The 18,437-nt window shown below is 41.8% G+C and overlaps 1 protein-coding gene across 10 annotated transcripts in view; it reads right to left on the reverse strand.

Moving 5' to 3' along the window:
• rsrc1 (arginine/serine-rich coiled-coil 1) overlaps positions 1-18,437 on the reverse strand; it is a 525,104-nt gene that overhangs the window by 502,723 nt on the left and 3,944 nt on the right. The window lies entirely within an intron of this gene.

An 18,437-nucleotide genomic window follows, 5' to 3' on the forward strand; every position in this document is an offset into this window, starting at 1 on the left:
CGTTTCTTGTGTTGCTTCAGAGGATTTTTAACAACGACGACTTGAGCCCGCCAGGAAGATGAACATGGCTCAATGATACCGTCAGCTAGAAGGCGAGAGATTTCTGTCTCGATAAAGGATCGATCATCTTGGCTGAAACGTCGTGATTTAGTGACTATGGGCTTACAGATTGGCAAACAAGGAGGACTCGTCGAGCGAAGCCGCCGAAAGCGCACAAAAAGGTACTTTGGAAATAGTATGCTCCGGCTTTGACCCTCCAAACTCGAATCTGAGTCTTTTGTGTTGTTTCTGGAAATCCTGTCCCAGGAGCACATCACTGCATAGGTTCTTGAGCACCCCGAGCCGGGTGGAGAAATAAGTGCGGCCATTGAGAATAAGGTCGACAAGACAAAAGCCGGAAGAATTGGTGGTCAGTGTCGTCAGAGCCGTTGCAATTTCCCTGTCCGAGGGGTAAATACGCAGTTTTAACTTACTGACAGCCCGCTCACTAATGAAGCTGTCAGAGCTGCATGAGTCAATTAGTGCACTCAAAATGTGTCCATTTACCAAAACCTTTGTGGCTGCATGGGACAGACTTTGGGGAAAAACAGCTGTGATGGGAGGAGGGGCAGTTTTACCCTTGACAGCTGTAACCTTAGTGGCGGCTCTTGGGGGAGGAGCAGTTTTATAGATTGCAGCTGTAACCTTAGTAGTGGCTCTTGAGGGAGGAGCAGTTTTATAGATAATAGATGCAAAACTAACAGGAGCTCTCAACCGGTATACCTTAGAAAAGTGGCCTTTCTTACTAACAGTGGCTCTTGGCTGGCATACCTTAGAAAAGTGACCTTTCTTGTTGCAATGATTGCAGGTCGTGTTACGAGCAGAAAAAATGTTCCTATAATGGAACGCACCTCCACAGAAGAAACACTTCCTTCCAGATTGCCAAGATGCCGCTAGGGCGGGGTCGTCATCAGTGTAGATTTCTAGGGTAGGGTTGTCATCAGCCGGGTTAGAGTCATCATCCATGAGGGCTTCCGCCCGCGGCCTATCGAAAGAGTCACTAAAAGTGATAGCAGCAGCCCAGGCACGTGGTCAAAGATAGGTGTCTGCATTCCTCTTTGCTAAGTCCAGAAAACATGCCTGGTCATAGGCAGCCTGTAACTTGAGGGTTTTATTCGCCAACAGACGCTGACGTATGCAGGGAGACGCAATCCCATTAATAAAGGAATCACGAATTAACTCCTCCTGGTACTGCTCAGCTGTAATAACTTTAAGATTACAATCCTTGCTGAGCCTGTGAAGTTTCTGAAGGAATTCGTCAAGAGATTCCCCAGGTTGTTGTCGAGTTGTGGCCAGTAGATGCCGAGCAAAAATTTCATTTGGGGACTTGACATATAGCTGCTGTAGTATTTGGATAGCGGCATCATAGTCTACACAGTCTTCGATATAATCAAACACATGAGGGGATACATAATTAGCAAGCATTCGTAACTTATTAGGAACATTCTCACCACACTCCTCAAGGAAGTTGCTAAAGGTACGATACCAGTGTTTCCATACCTTAGCGGCTGTAAGTGAATTTGGGTCCAGGTCGAGACGGGCGGGTCTGAGTAGTTTCTCCATGATGGATCGATTACTTGTCCGAGTTCCCTTCTATGGTTCGAGTCATAGCTGGCTGTTCCCGAATCACCCAAAGCGTGGAGTCGATATCAAGTTGATTAAATTGACGTAATAAAACTCACTACGCACTTGGTTTGAGCATAAAGCAAGGCTTTAATCAACTTGTTTCAGAACATGGAGGTCTAGTTGTACTTCACTAGTTCCTGTCTTACAAAATGTCCCTGGGCAAGCTGGGGCCGTTGCCAGATTATTTATACTCCTTGGACGGCGCCACCAGCTGGCCGTCCAGCGTTATTTCACGAGTAGTTTCTTGATGAATGATGAGATTTATAACAGGGGGTAAGAAATATGTTCTGAAAATTTTTTTAAAATCCTTGTGGACTGATTCAATCTGTGTTTTTTTTCTAAACAGTTGTACTGTTATTTACCACCTTTTGGAGTGTGTGGTGGGAATCCTGTCATCTCTGCTGTAGAATACCATGGTAAAAGATTAATAGTTGGTGTTGTGGCACACTATTACATTCACAGCAGGTAGAAAGCTATAAGGTTTCAGTTCATTTTTTAGAGTCTGTTTATGCAAACTATCTTTATGTTGTGAATACAAGCTAAAAGTACTGCGGAAAAACCCAAATCATAACATCAAGGGTACTATATTGCAACATTAAGGGTACGATATTGCAACATTAAGGGTACTACAGGTATATTGCAAATACTAATCTCAGTGTTGGACCTTTTACAAGAGCAAGTTTTCACCAGTATCTGTAGAATCCATCAATGCAGCATCATACTCTATTGTTAGCCATTTTACTAAAATGGGAATGATGCATCATATTAAATTATTTTTCTTCACTTGCACAACCATCATTCAACTAACATCTACAGTATTAAGGTTCCTATCTGGCTGTACCACAGATATTAAAAAAGTAGTGCATGTTAATTTTCTAGCTGCTAAAGTCAGTCATTACAAATTTTACTGTCCTGTGGTAAACTAAACTAAGAAAATAACATGCATGGAAAATGAAAGCGATCTGGAAGTCCTGACTGACAATAAATTGAAGCAATTGCAACAATGTCCATAGCAGTGAGTAAAGCAAATCAGACATTGGGATGTATTAAAAGGTCAATATTGAGCCAAAATAGTGAGGTAATCCTGCCACTTTATAAATCATTGTTTCGACCGCACTTAGTAAAGTTCTGGTTGCCAGTATACAAAAAGGATATTACAGCTATTGAAGGGATACAAAAGAGAGCAACCGGAATGATTGGGAGGAGGGAAGGATTGCATTATGAGGAGCGATTATGTAAATTGGGCACATTCTCACTGGAAAAGAAGGTTGAGAGGTGATATGATTGCTGTTTTTAGGATTCTAAAGGACTAGATAATGTAGACCAGCTGTTTCGCCTTGTCCAGAACAGCAGAACCAGAGGACACGGCCTGCGCTTGAAGCGCGTAAATTCTAAACTAATCTGTGGAAACATTATTTCAGTGAACAAGTGGTCAATCTATAGAACAGGCTCCCGAGGGAGACAGTGGAAGCAGATAGTATTGATTCATTCAAATGTAAATTAGATCAATTTCTTTCAGAAAATATGTTGGAATACAGTATATATGAGTAATTTGAGACATGACGTGGTACGTATCGCATGCTTGGAAGGAACAGGTGACTTTGAACCTATGGTTCCCAAAGCTCTTCACCACTGGGGTTTTCCTCACCTCATGTCTGGGTCTGTTGCAGATCAACTGGTAAGAGATTGATTGTTATGCTTAGCCAACAACGCCAGTCATTGCATCATGCAACTACCAGGATGGTAGAATGAGAACTCGATGGACCGTGGCCTTTTTTCATCGAGCAATTCTTATGTTCCTAAATAAGTTTCTTCTAAGATGCAAGATCACTTTTTCCAGCTGTAACTTCTGTGAAGCATGCAACCAATTGTGCAGGCACCAGTATTTTATCTTACCACACTTTGTGAAAATCCAGGATCTGATAGAAGTTATGCCTATGTCCATTTAAATTTAACTAAGGCAACAGACAATATCAATATTATCAATGAAGTTTAGCCAGGTATGGACAGAAGAAAATGTGTCACTAGCTGCCTTCCTCATTATGTCAAGATTTGAGCTTTGATTTTTGGCAAAGGAATACTGCACAATATTCAAGATAATAAGTTCATTTAAAATCCAACAGCCACATCTCCTCAAATATTTTTTTTTATAAAAAGGGTTTTAATAGCCTTAATTTCAAATTTTTATACCAGTTGCTATACAATGGTGATTATTCTATTAAAATATCTGGCTGAGAAACTTGAAGTTTGCTTTCATAATTTTTATAATACTGTGAACAGTAAACTAAACGTTGGTTACTTGGGCCGCAATTTCACCAACCGAGGCAGGTCTGGGGCTGCCGGTGTCGTGGTCCTACTGCAGCCCGCACTCTCCAAGCGATTTTTCATTGATTGGACTTGTTAAGCCCGCCCTGCGAGGTTCCCGGCCAATTAATAGGAAGCGGGTCTGCTGACACGTCATCAACCGGTTTCCTTAATGGGGCCATGTCCAAATTGATCTTGACAGTTCTGTTGTCAGTGTTCTACAGCATTGAGGTGCTGCAAATACTGACAAGCACTGCACAGAGGTGCACGGCTGCACCCAGGCTCTCCCATTACTCCCACGATACACTTATGGAGGGAGTCACAGCATGCAGGGAGGTTCTCTTCCCTTCCAATGGGTGGAAGAGACCGCCCCAGGAGCAAAAGAGACCTCCCCAGGAGATCAATGCAGCCTGATTGCACATTGCACAGGAGGGCACAAGCAGGGATGTCATCGGGAGGACCAGGCTGCAGTGGCGCAAGCCTTTCAATGATCTGAGCAGATCACGAAATGTTACTGCCAAGCCACACTCAACCTCATCCTGCTGTGCCACTCATCACATCCACATCACTCTGCCTTCCCTACCCTACTCCTGCACATCTTTACTCACACCAACTTACCTTGCGCCTCCACCCATTCCTCTCTATCTACATTATCACTTCCCCATCTCACGAGCCACCCCTCACACTCACCCTCAACCGACTGCAAGCATATGAACTAACACCACACCAAGGATAGGCACCTGGGTGGTTTAGCCAATGTTGATGTGAAGTTTCTATTAATCTGTTGTCAAACATTGAAATCTATATTTTCAACAGTTTACCTTATTGGACAGATCTGTGCTCACCTTTGGTAGTGTCTTAGTCAGTTCCAGTGAATGTTGAGACATAACTTCCCCACCCATTCCCCAATTGGGATGAGTGTGAAAGGAATAGCTTGGACATTGGAGGGATGCTTTATGGTGTTCGCGTGGGATGGTGTCAACCTGGCGCATCATGTGGCAGCCAGGGTGCACAGCGTCAAGTGAAGTAAATCTGGCCATGGTGATGCCAACACTGGCCTCCCAGGCAGCAATGTTGTCGGGTGCTGATACCCTGTATAGCATCAGGTGATTACGGAGAAGGTTGGTATTAATCTGTGTTTTTTGTTGGTTTGCCTGGTGATGTTGGTGTTAGGGCTGATCGTGGAGGGATTCAGAGGGCCAAGGTGAGATTTTTTCAAGGACTGGAATAGATGGCAGCTGAATTTGAGATGTTAGAAGCGATCTTTCAAATGGTGAGAGCGGTTGCTCCAAGGAGGAGACAGTGGATAGAGAGTTTACTCCAAACACTTCCAAAATGCATAAAGCTCAAAAGTGTCTTCCAAGTCCTGAAGGCTCAAGCTTCTGACATTGGAAAGTGAACAGCTGTGAAATGGTAGCTTTCATTCCACTTTTGCAGCAGTCACCTATTCACAGCAATGGGGAGACATAGAGAACCCAACTTACTTACCTGAGGTTAGCTTCGAACGACATGAAGCCCATTAAAAAAGTGGGAAAATAGAAATAGGCTGGCAAAATAATAGTTAACAAGCGTTTAGCAAGCATTTAACTATCGTAAATGCCTCCCCCACCGCTTGGTGTCGGGTCTGTTCTGAAATCGCAGACCTGACACTTTGGAAACTTATATGGAGGCGGATTTGGAACGGGTTCCCAACCCGGTCAATCATTTCGATTTTGACAGCAGACCCGCCTCCGAACCCGCACTCCGAGCACTGGCAAAATCGCGGCCTTGGTGTCTATCACCTCTCCACGGTGTTCAATAAGGTCAACTACACCATCCTCCTCCATCGTCTCTTCTCTCCGTCTCATGCCCATTCCCTTACTCTCTCTAAAGTGCCTTAGGATGTTTTCTATGTTAAAGGCTCTGTATAAGTGTTCATTTCAACTCCTACCTTTCCCAACATAGCCAACACCTGCAGAGGCTTTCCTCCCATTTCTGCGCAGTCACCTCAAGAATGCCGCTGCTCAACAATCGTTTTCACCTCTGAAGTGCCTTGTAATGTTTTGCTATATTAAAGACTCTTGTGAAAATGTAGGTTGTTCTTGTACTACTACTGCAGCCATTTGGCAGTATGATGGTTGTTCAACATGCATCATGGAGAGCAAATCATGAGGTTTCTTTTCGCCCCCAACTATCGTGTCCTGCCTCAACATCATTTTCTGAATACCCCTTTCACCACATTTTCCAATTAAGATTCACAGGAGATAGCAGTAATTAAGCACTTGTAAAGAGGAAAGTCATGAGAAAAAATTATGCTGGCATACTTAAAAAGGTAAATCTTTAATTAAAATCATTATTAAATAAGTACTACCAATTAATTATATTATATAAACTTATTTTTATGGGACAATGCAGAGCATATAGAAAGGATAGGCATCACTTAAGATACAAAACTTATGAATCACCAAAAAAAAGTCGGTCTTACATGGTTTAGAGATCTTTGATCTAAAAACATACTAAAGCTGACCTCCCCTTATTCCTGTCATCATCAAAAGAGATGTAAAGTACCATTTACAAGTGTCATCTCTCACCTCTGAGTCAGAAGGTCATGGGTTCATGCTCTAGGACTTAAGCACATAATCTAGGCTCACACATCACTGTTGCATTGGAGATTGGCCCGGATTTTCCGTGGCCTATGACAGCGTACGTGGCCATAAGTGTCTCACAAGTTCCGGGTTTATGCATGGGCTGTGCATGCGCGAAAACCCGGTACTTGCGATCTGTCATCTTGACAGATCCTCAGCATCCCCGGGAAATGGACATCCGCTGGCAGATGCCCATGAAATTCTTACGCCTGGTATAAGCAGGCGTAAGACCTTCTTTTACCAGCATATGGGTGAAAATAAATGTTAAAATAATTTTTTTTTAATCATTTTAACATTCAAAAACCTGTAAAATAAGTTTGTGTTATTTTTGGCCCCTTAAAAAATGTTTACATTTATTTTTCAAAAAATTAAATTTGTTTTAAATGTTAATGAAATTTTTTAAATTAATTTTAAGCACGTAATGATTTTTTCTTAATTTCAAGGTTGTGTGCATGTGTTTTTTGGGTGATTCCTAAAGCTTATGGGGATTCCGTACGTAAATGGAATCCCCATAAGCATAATGGGTATCCTCTTTCTGATTGGTTGGGATTGGCCCACGTAATCCCAGTGGTGCTTGCGAACCGCATGCGTCCCTGGGATACGTGGCCCTCCACGTAGAGGCCCAGGAGCGGGAGTCTCCGTGGATCCAGGACCATCATTTAGGTGCGTAGATTTATTGCGGTTTGGAGGCATCTGCCCGCAGGAAGCCTCCAAACACAAATTCAGGCCCATTAAAACAAGGCCCTAAGCAAGGGAGCGCTCTCGGTGTCTTGTCCAATATTTATCCCTCAACCAGTAACACCAAAACAGATTAACGAGTCATTTATCTCATTGATGCTTGTGGGACCTTGCTGTGCACATAGTGGCTGCCATGTTTGTCCGCCGTGGATTGCTTTAGAATGTCCTAAGAATGCTATAGAAGTGCAAGTTACTTTTTTCTTTCTTTTAGTTGCTTTCTGTTTAGTCTACTGCACTTTCTGGGTCAATGCAAAGCAGTTTCCATGCCAATGTTAATCCAAGAATCACAGTATAACACCAAAATATCACTACACCCATCTTAAAGCAATACCCAGTTTTTGTAGAGCCGAGACCCCAACTGGAGGAGATATTAATGCTAGTGTACATCACCTACAACAACTGCTGAGACATTACTAGAAAACTGTCCTATAATGCAACGTAGAACATAATATAAAGGCAAGCATACATCCATTTGAGATATTTTTAGAAAGGAAGTCATAAATGTGTACAGTAACAATTAAATGCAATAGCAGGTACTTTTTAAAATCTCAAGTATATTTAATTTATTATATTGCCAAGTCATCAAAAATACACAAAGGTGGGTGTACACATGCAAAAACATTTACTCCTCAACTGCCCATGCACGGGACTCCAGGAAATGCTATTAACCCTACTGAAACAGCACAACCAGGATATTAGCTTGCACCATTCCAAAAACTAAACTGATGCCATGCCCATACCACAGCATAACTGCAACATCCATCCACTCAGACAGCCATAAAAATATAGCATGATGAAAATGAGAAAGTATAAATTAATCTTGGATGCTATTACTACACATTTCCAGCTCTTTTTGTTTGCTGCATATATTATGGTGCTTTTTTAAGCATGTTCGAATCTTTCACACAAAATACTTGCACAGCTTGACAATGTAATTTTTAGGTAGAAGGCTTGCTTACATCTTTCAATATTATGGAATTTTTAGGTGCATTCCAACTAAACAAAACATATCTATATTCAAAATGTTGTTATAAAACAGGTAAAATTCATTATGTATTATGCATTGAAACCAACTAATCAATCAGTTTATCGTAAACAACTTCTTGGTACGAAGAGATTCAGAAAATCCTGATCACAATTCTTTCATAAATGAATTCCCAGAAACTTGGCACTACTTTAGCAACTTGGAAGTAAACTTCAAGTACATCTCACCAGTGTCACTCTTAGAGGCAACTACTACATTTATAATAGAGTATGGGTGCATTCCAATTAGCAGCGTCCAGGCTCACAGTGGGAAATGGATGGCGGGGGAAACATGAGGGAAGAGGCATGAATCCAAAACAAAGCCCACGCAATTGCATATTTCTAAAAACATTCTACACATGATGCAAACTCAACCATCTAAATGATCTGCAAATTTGGTGTCAGAGCAGCATGACTATATAGACAAAGAAGCAACTAAGTGAAGGCGAGAGAGACAGTGAAAAAAGTAAACTTGGGGAATATGAAGTAGCACAATAAGTGAGATGGAGATTTTAAGCATCAAATTGAGCATTTTAGAGGAAAGGTTATTTGTGTCACAAAAATGGGGCTGGGAGAGATGGTTGAAGAAAAGATATTTGAATGACTAGGCAGATGATATGAATGCAAAATATGTGAATTTAAAAGTGCAGAAGTTTTATTTTTATGCTTTTACGGTCAACACTTCACAATAAAAATCTGACAAAAAGTTTAAATACATCAATTACAAACGTCACTGTTCATAGCAGTCAAAATGCCTAATGAGAAAAAGTATTAACCCAGCAACGCTAATTTAAATGCACATTGTTTTGCCAACTAAAAATATGCAGTAAACCTGGTTATGACTTAAACAATTTGCCACTGAAATGAATGGATGCACTTGAGCGAATTGATGCTTTTCAACACAAGTGATGTGAAACCAAATTCTCTGCAGATATGAAAAATATGTGTGGGACAATTGCCTTCTATATAAATGCAAGTCTTCTTTCTATAAAGATAATCTGAACACTAAATGGAATTAGCTTTAAAACATTTTTCCAAATAATTAACAGTTAATAGCAAAGTTTTGGAATCCTGAGAAAGTGTGCACTTAACTGTTATGTGCATTTAATTATTGTGCACTAGATGAAACTACACCAGCAATTATAAGAATAGCAGTCCAACAAACAAAGTCAACAGGGGTCATTTTCTGGCGATTGCGGATCAGCCGTCTGTTATACACTCCGATCTAATTTTCCTTTCCATTGCGGAAAAGAAAATCAGGTGAGGTATCCAAGAGGTGACCAATCCACAACCACCAGTTCTCTGCCCGTGCCCAAAATGAAAATTAGCCCCATTTTTTTCATGAGGCAACCTACTTACAATTTAACAAGCTGGACAAGCTATTTAATTGGTTTGCTTCCCCATCGTAGAAGGCCTAACTCTCTCTCTTCCTCCTTCTCTAACCCTACAGTCATTTATGTCTTTCTTACACATTTTTGCATGTGGGTATGTCAATTGGTGAAGGATGTTGCTTAACAGCTGGAAGCCACCACACCCGAAAAACAGATTGGAGCATTTTTCTGCCTCTTTTACAGTACAGAACAAGCACAACATGGCACATCAAATGGGAATGGCAGGCAATATAGCCGACATCAATAGGAGCAGCCCAAGGCAAACTGTTCATCCCATAGCCTCTTATCTGCATTTGCATTGCAGCTACTGTTGTGCAGTTCAGCTTCCAGCCAGGAAGAACCCTGTTTCCTACCTTGGCTCGAACATTAACTACCTGTTAAAGAGAGTGCCCACTGCATCCCTGAATATATGCCAGAGTAATTTGAACATAAAACCAGCATTGCGGGTTCGGCGCCCGTTATAGAAACTGCCCAAGTTTCCTTTCCATTCCCACAGTAAGTTGAAAATTACCCCCGAAATGTTTAGCGTAGGGAAGGGAGAATCCCTGCTCTCCGTCACCCATGTCCAACCTCAAACACAAAATACTGGAGCTCTACCATGCTGTCCCTGTCGTAACCTAGTTATTGTTTAGCCTCTATTATGGCGGTCTAATTATTCCAGCAGCTCCAAATTAACTGCCAACATTATCAAACCAAGCCTACCAACAAGGACTGCCTACACCTCTTAAAGCCCATTGTTGGTTCCTTTGAATCTTCTGTTTTCTCTGCTCACCAATTCTTACTATTTGTAAAGTGGATTTCAAAAGTTTAATGCCTTCTGCAGTCTGTTAGCCTACTGTTCAGAAAGCAGTATTCAGAATGCAGCCTCTGATTTATTAACAGAAGATGTGAAGGCTGTGTACTTATCGTTAAACCAAATATTTCTCATAATTGAGAAATGTAGCAGTCTTTTACACCAGCTTTTCCTTTCTTAGCTGCAACCCCATGCTTCCACTGAGAATCATTGAATCATAGAATGGTTACAGCACAGAAGGAGAGCATTCAGCCCGTCAAGTCCATGCCAGCTCTCTGCAAGAGCACTTCTCCGCCCTTTCCCCATAGCCCTGCATATTTTTTCGCCTCAAGTACTTATCCGAGTCCCTTTTGAAAGCCATGATTGAGTCTGCCTCCACCACCCTTTCAGGCAGTGCATTCCAGATCCTATCCACTCGCTGCGTAAAAAAAGTTTTTCCTCGTGTCGCCTTTAGTTCTTTTGCCGATCACCTTGAATCTCTGTTCTCTGGTTCTCAACCCTTCCGCCAGTAGGAACAGTTTCTCTTTATTTACTCTGTCTAGATCCCTCATGATTTTGAACACCTCTATCAAATTTCTTCTCAACCTTCTCTGCTCTAAGGAGAACAGACCCAGCTTCTCCAGTCTATCCATGTTACTGAAGTCCCTCATCCCTGGAAGCATTCTTGTAGGCCCAGAAATTCGGGTCTCCACGGGTGAATATGCTCCTTAAAACCTATTCTATGACCAAGCTTTTGGCCACCTGCCCTAATTTCTCCTTATGTGGCTCGGTGTCGTCTTTTAATACTCCTGTGAAGCGCCTTGGGACGTTTTACTATGTTAAGGGTGCTATATAAATACAAGTTGTTGTTGTTTCCTGTCACTTAGCCAATTTTGTATCTATGCTGTGACTGTCCCTTTTATTCCATGGGCTTCAACTTTGCTGGTAAGCCTATTATGTGGCACTTCATCCAACGCCTTTTGGAAGTCCCTATACACCACGTCAACCGCATTGCCCTCATCAGTCCTCCCTGTTACCTCATCAAAAAACTCGATCAAGTTAGTTAAACATGATTTGCCTTTAACAAATCCATGCTGGCTTGCCTTAATTAATCCACACTTGTCCAAGTGACTGTTAACTTTGTCCCTGATTATCGTTTCCAAAAGCTTTCCCACTACCGAGGTTAAACTTAGTATTCCTCTCATTTGGAATTTTGTGACATTAACACATTTCGTCACCTATTATTTTTAAATCTAGTAATAAAAGAGTGAAATAATTTTCATCTGTCCCTCAATATCATGGCCATCATTGAAAATATCCTACTTTTACAATTCATTACTGTAACTGATTTAAATTATGCAAAGATCAGTTCCTTCTTGCTGCATTAAAGAACTTCCAATCCCAAAAATAGTTTGACTAACTAAAACGGTCTAGTTTGTATTGACTTGATGGTTGGTGCTAATTTTCAGGTTTGCAAATCTTCTTCATCCACAGCTCCTAAATTCCAAATGCTCATCTCCACATCATGTCACTTCTCGTTAGGTGCAGCTTTGAATTCTATCTTGATTGGTGTTCCGAAACAGGAACTAAATCACCAATAGATAATTTGAGGTCTGTCCTTCTGGACAGTTGTACAATACTACTCAGGTTTGCATAAATAGCTTTCTTTGTTATGTTTTGAGACCAAGAATTTGACATCAGCCCAATGCAATCAAATATTAGTTGACACATTCCTTCTTGAAAATAATTAAAAGTCTGATTTGTCCCTCAGATTTCCACCATCTTTTAGTCTTAGTGTTGGCCTAAAAAGCAGTTTCACCTCCAACTTAATCTAGATGGTTATTATATTTTTGACCTTTTAACTTTGTTTAACATCCATACTACTCTAGGTGAGCCCTAACTCCTTACACCCCCAAAGAGTATTTGTACTTGTCCCAGTATCTATGTATCTAGCCTGCGCACGAAGTGAACAGAGAACTATTTTCAGATTATCTTAACTAAAGATTTTATCTTGTGCTTTTGGAAGATGGCAGAATAACATAGTTATTCCTTGTTTTAGGCTTTAATTGCCAAACAATTATAATAAACAGGAATCAGATAAGCTAGCAGCAGCAGTCGTGACATTTTATTCTTACAATAAAGATTGGCTAAATTCTTGTTGCAATAGAAAAATCAGAAATAGTTTGCAACTTCTCTGCAAAACTATGCAGTAATTAATTTTCATACGTAGAGGCCCTTATTCTCACTAACGTGTTACCTGGCTGAGCTAACTCTCTTCAGAGGCTCCAGATAAACTCACCAATTTGAAAAAGGCTGGCTTATAAATAACTTAAAAACCGGTATCTGGACCACATCAATTTAAATAACTGCCTGTTAAATTCAAAAGGACACACGAATCAAACATATTGGAAAAAATCCATAGAATCATTGAACAGAATTGCTTGGTCACTCCCAGAGGCCTGTTTTTCAGACAAATCTGCTAACTGTTGCAACAAAAATGAGCTGTAACACTGTTATCGGGGTGACGCTGGTGTTTAACCCCTTATTTACAATGACTGAATTAAAAAGAGATCAATACGCACCAGAATTATTCTACTTTATCACAGACTTTCATCCAAGTGTCTTTAAAGTTAAATCTATCTAACTATTTGCTTGGATAAAATAGCAATTGCAGAACTTTGTGCAGAGCTTAGTTTTGAGAACAGGAGCAGTCCCATGATATTCAACCTTCTGCAATTTGTTAGATTGCTCAATGTATTTTTCCTTTATTTTTCCCTATCACATACCATTTTACAGCTGCCATGATGATGCTTTTGTCCTCATGTAAAAGCTTAGTACGCAACAGCTGAACTCAGCAGGAGGTGAGCCATGTCAGTAGATACTACAATGAAACCCATCCAGGATCCCATTAAGGGGATTTCTTTCTTGTTGAGCGCATCATTAGCTGCTTTCATAACTGTCTTCAGTCACCAAGTCCCACAACTTGCAAGCGAATTAAAATAAACCTACCTGATTTTTTTTTTTTTTTTATATAAAGATTACCGGATCTTCCGGACTACCACCAGTCTTCCTGGTGCCAGTAAATGCAGTTGTTCAACAGAAACAGTATACTTTGGTTATGTCCTCACACATACACACCACTATTCCTTCTGTAGTGATACTGTGTTGCCACAGTGTGACATGACTACATGGAGGATAAGCACTGGCCAAAATGTCACAGCAGGTCAGCCAATACGCGAGACTCCCCAGTGCAGCCAGTTTACAGGATGATCAGCTACACATCTCAAAACTAAATTCGGGGATCCAGTCAGACTGCAAAGTAAAAATTATTGTTTCCCATATACCATTTACCGATAGAGATGCTTGCTCCCTCAACAATCTATCTGAAGCATTTCAAAACAACACAAGATTATTATGTAGTTCTGCTTATCTTTCCATTTACTTAAAAGTCTTCATCTTGATTCACATGGAAAATGGGCAGCTATAATATGAAGTACCAAAGGACGTTGGTGCCTGTGATATTGTTGAGAATCAGCATCTCCAGGAGAGAAGACGAGATAATAGGGGCATTAAAGTTGGGGCGGGGGGGGAAATAGAAGGGTTTCTCTTTTCTTGCAGACTGACTGAACCATTCTGAATTTGAAAAGTGTCTGTTTTTTGGCACTAAAAATTAGATCCTTCACTCACATACACAAAACAAGAAAGAAATTGTTCACATTTGTATAAACAATTCTATATATTTTGACACAAAAGAACACATTTTAACATCATCACAAATAGGTGTGTAAATTATTCCAGGATTTTCAGCAGGTTGTCAAACATACATGGACTGTCTCAACAAATTTAAAGGCAAAACTGTTAAGTAAATAGCCTTTTGGACATAAAGAATTGTATGATGAACCATATACCCTTTCCTGTCTTACAAATATTTAATACTTTGCAAATCTCCCAAATACTTTCAACGGTTTTGCAAGGGATGCATCCTAGGTTGCTGAGGTAAGTAGGGTGGAAATAGCAGAGATTCAGGGTGTAACATTTGCAATCTTTCAATCCTCCTTAAATATGAGAGTTGTGACACAGGACTGGAGGATTGCAAATCTTACACCCCTGTTCAAAAAAGGGGAGAGGGATAAACCAGGTAACTACAGGCCATTCAGCCTAATGTCAGTGGTGGGGAAACCTTTAGACACAACAATCCAGGATAAAATTAGTCACCACTTGGAAAAACATGGGTTAATCAATAACAGCCAGCACAGATTTGTTAAAGCCAAATCGTGTTTGACTAATGTGATTGAGTTCTTTGATGAAGTAAGAGAGGGTTAATGATGGTTGTACGGTGGATGTTGTGTACATGGACTTTCAAAAGGCATTTGATAAAGTACCACATAATAGACTTGTCAGCAAAATTGAAGCCCACAGGATAAAAGGGGCAGTGGCAGCATGGACACGAAATGTACGAAGGGGCAGAAAGTAGAGTAGTGCTGAATCGTTGTTTTTCAGACTGCAGGAAAGTATATAGTGGTGTCCCCCAGGGGTTGGTATTGGGAACACTGATTTTTGATATTTATTAATGACCTGGACTTGGGTATACAGGGCATAATTTCAAAGTTTGCAGATGACACAAAACTCAGAAAAGTTGAAATCAGTGAGGAGGATAGTAGCAGACTTCAGGAGGACATAAACAGACTGGTGAAATGGGCAGACACATGGCAGGTGAAATTTAACACAGAGGAGTGTGAAGTGATGCATTTTTGAAGAAAGAATGAGGTGGGACAATATAAACTATATGGTACAATTTTAAAGGGGGTGCAGGAACAGAGAGACCGGGGGTTTGCGAACAAGAATCTTTGATGGTGGTAGCACAAGTTGATAAGGCTGTTAAAAAAGTATACGGGATTCTTGGCTTACTAAATAGAGACATAGGTCTAGAAATTGGGCTACTTACGGCCACCCGTTTGCGCCGCTATCCTGGCGAAAAATGGCGACTGCCACTCTAGCGCCCTACTCTGGTGCGGGACTCGACGGCGGCCATTTTGGTGAGGGTCTTAATGCTATCGGCCCTGGAGATGTAAATGAAGAGAGGGTGACGTCAGTCGGCAAGCGACGCTGACTTAACATCACCATTGCGAACTTTGACCTTAGCGCCGAGTTCAGCGCTGGGTCCTAAGCTCGCTCTGAAAAGCAAGTGTTTAGCAGAATGACAGAGACGCAGTCAGCACCTCTTAAAGGGACACACATCTTTCAGATAAGTTTGCATTTAAGCTTTTCGACTGGATTTTTTTGATTTATTGAAGTAGTGGCTTGCTGCAATACATGTCAAAAGTTTTTCAAGTGCAGGGAGTGCTGCTGGACACTTGCAAGGTCTCGGATGGTAAAGGAAGGCCTCCAAGAAGACAGAAAATGCTGGAAATGCTCAGGTCAGGCAGCATCCATGGAGATAGAAACAGAGTTCACGTCTCAGGTCAAGGTGCTGCCTGACCTGCTGAATATTTCCAGCATTTTATGCTTTTATTTCAGATTTACAGCACCTGCTCGCGGAGGGAAGAGGAAAACGCAGAATAGGAGGAAGCAGAAGGAAGGATGCAAACCAGACAGCCCCTTTCTGGCCAGGATGGAATCATCCGCTTGTGGTACCAGTGACCACAACCCCAATTCCCCTTTCAACATTTGTCCCACACCTCACCGTCCCTCTGTTACTGACCATCACAGCGTCCTCTTGGCTACAATGCTAAAATAAAAGCCATCACAAAGCAAACTTTCCAATCCAACTTTATACATCTGTCCATCCAATATGACATCAAGAAATCAACTCATCAACCTTATTAATTTCCTTAGTGACTGTCTTATGCATGCCTTTGCCTAGCCAACTGATGTCACAAAGTGCTACCTCAGTGACTGCAGCATGGCTGGTGGAAGGCTGCTGACTTTCAGTGGGAAAGACTGCAAAGGGCCTTGCTGGTCGACCTTGAGGAGCTGGTGGCTGGGAGTGTCAAATCGAGGAACGGTGTTTCTTCTTCACTCTCCTCTCCCATTTCTTGGTCACCCACTGGCTGGGCAGGCTGCATTTCTTGGTTGTGTGAAATGAGGAAGGCACATGGGTGGAGTTGTGGTGAGGGGAGGGTGGGAAAGCAAAAGGGGCATGCGAGAAGGAAGATAACGTATGAGGATACCAGCATCTCATACCCTTTCAGCGCCACTGTTGGCTAAGGTCTCAGCCATGCCCCTGCCAAGAATGGCCAACACCGTCTCCTCCAAGGGAGCGAGGTGAAGCTAGGAATGGGAGGTGTCACTCGTGTTTGGTACAGATTGCTGGTGGGTGAGTGATTGGGCGGGGGGGGAGGGGGCGTCATGCATTGACCAGTGTGTGAGGCTAGTGGTGCAGTTGGTAGGAGACGGCTCTTGAAAATGCATTCACTGACCTTGACCAGTGGTCTGCGGTCATGAAGCTTCTTTGGGCACTGGAGCCAGGTGGTGGGGGGGGGCGCGACACTGCTGGCAGTGACGGCCTCGGTGATCTGGTCCCACATCGTTCTTTCTGTTGGGCCTCCTGGCCCCCGTGGGTACAGGACCTCTCTTGCAGTGTTGACCCCCTTAACAAAAGTGGAGTGCTGCGTGCGAGACGCTGGGTGCCTCTTCCCTGGCTTGCTGAGCTATTGTGTTAATGCTTTAGCACTTTTCCCATTTTATTAGATGCAGAAGGGAATTCAGCTTGAAGAGCTGAAGACTGCCATTTGGGAATTATTTTTAAACGTTAATTTTTTTTTTTTTCCAGAAGGCAGTTGTGCTCTAAAGGCTAAAAGCTGCCTATTTTTACATCATTTTTATTTTTTTCATTTCAGAAGGCAATTCCATTGCTTTCTGAAATGACAACCTCACTTTCAGAGTAGGCTGTTCTTGCTGCAATGAATCTACGGCCACGCTACATTGGGGCCTCCTGCTGGGACCAACGCCACCAGGATGGCATTGCACTGAGGGTTTAGCACTGGGCTAGTGTTAATTCGCCCCCAGCGCCAATATTTCGGTCCTGTCAGCGGTATCATTTTCGGCAGCCGTTAACACTAGCCCGCGGTGGCACCGGCAGCTTTTTTGGCGTTCACAAATTTCTAGGCCATAGAGTATAAAAGCAACAACGTTACGCTAAACCTTTATAAATCACTGGTTAGGCCTCAGCTAAAGTCTTGTGTCCAATTCTGGGCACCACACTTTAGGAAGGATGTCAAGGCCTTGGAAGATAGTACAGAGGAGAATTACCAGAATGGTACCAGGGATGAGAGACTTTAGTAGTTAAGCGGAGAGACAAGAGAAGCTGGGATTATTCTCCTTAGAGCAGAGAAGGTTATGAGGAGATTTAACAGAAGTATTCAAAATCATGAAGGGTTATGATAAGAGTAAATAAATAGAAACTGTTTCCACTGGTTAAAGGGTCAGCAACCAGAGGACACAGATTTAAGTTATGATCTGGAATGCACTGCCTGAAAGGGTAGTGGAAGCAGATTCAATAGTAACTTTCAAAAGGGAACTGAATAAATACTAGAAAGGGAGAAAATTGCAGAGCAAGGGGAAAGAGGGGGGGAGTGGGACTATTTGGATAGCTCTGTCAAAGAGCCGACATAGGCACGATGGGTCGAATGGCCTCCTTCTGTGCTGAAAGATTCTATGAACTCACTCATTCACCCCATCTAAATAGATATTCCCTCATTAGAATGTTAAAAGACACATAATTCACAAGCATTGAATTAGTTGAGGAGTTTTATTCACAAGTAAAAGAACCCCTATAACACTCCCATTTGTGTAATGTGCTGCTCATTTCATGTACATTAAGAATTCTTAAAAAAACTTTTTTTTGTTTTAAGTTTTCATTGTCGGAGATTGTGTCGTCAGTTCTCGCTGATAACAGAACTTGATAATTACCAATTCATT

The sequence above is a fragment of the Somniosus microcephalus genome, chromosome 6 (assembly GCF_052327205.1).
Source record: "Somniosus microcephalus isolate GS21.2 chromosome 6, FLI_Smic_1.0, whole genome shotgun sequence".
Classification (NCBI taxonomy): Eukaryota; Metazoa; Chordata; class Chondrichthyes; order Squaliformes; family Somniosidae; genus Somniosus; species Somniosus microcephalus.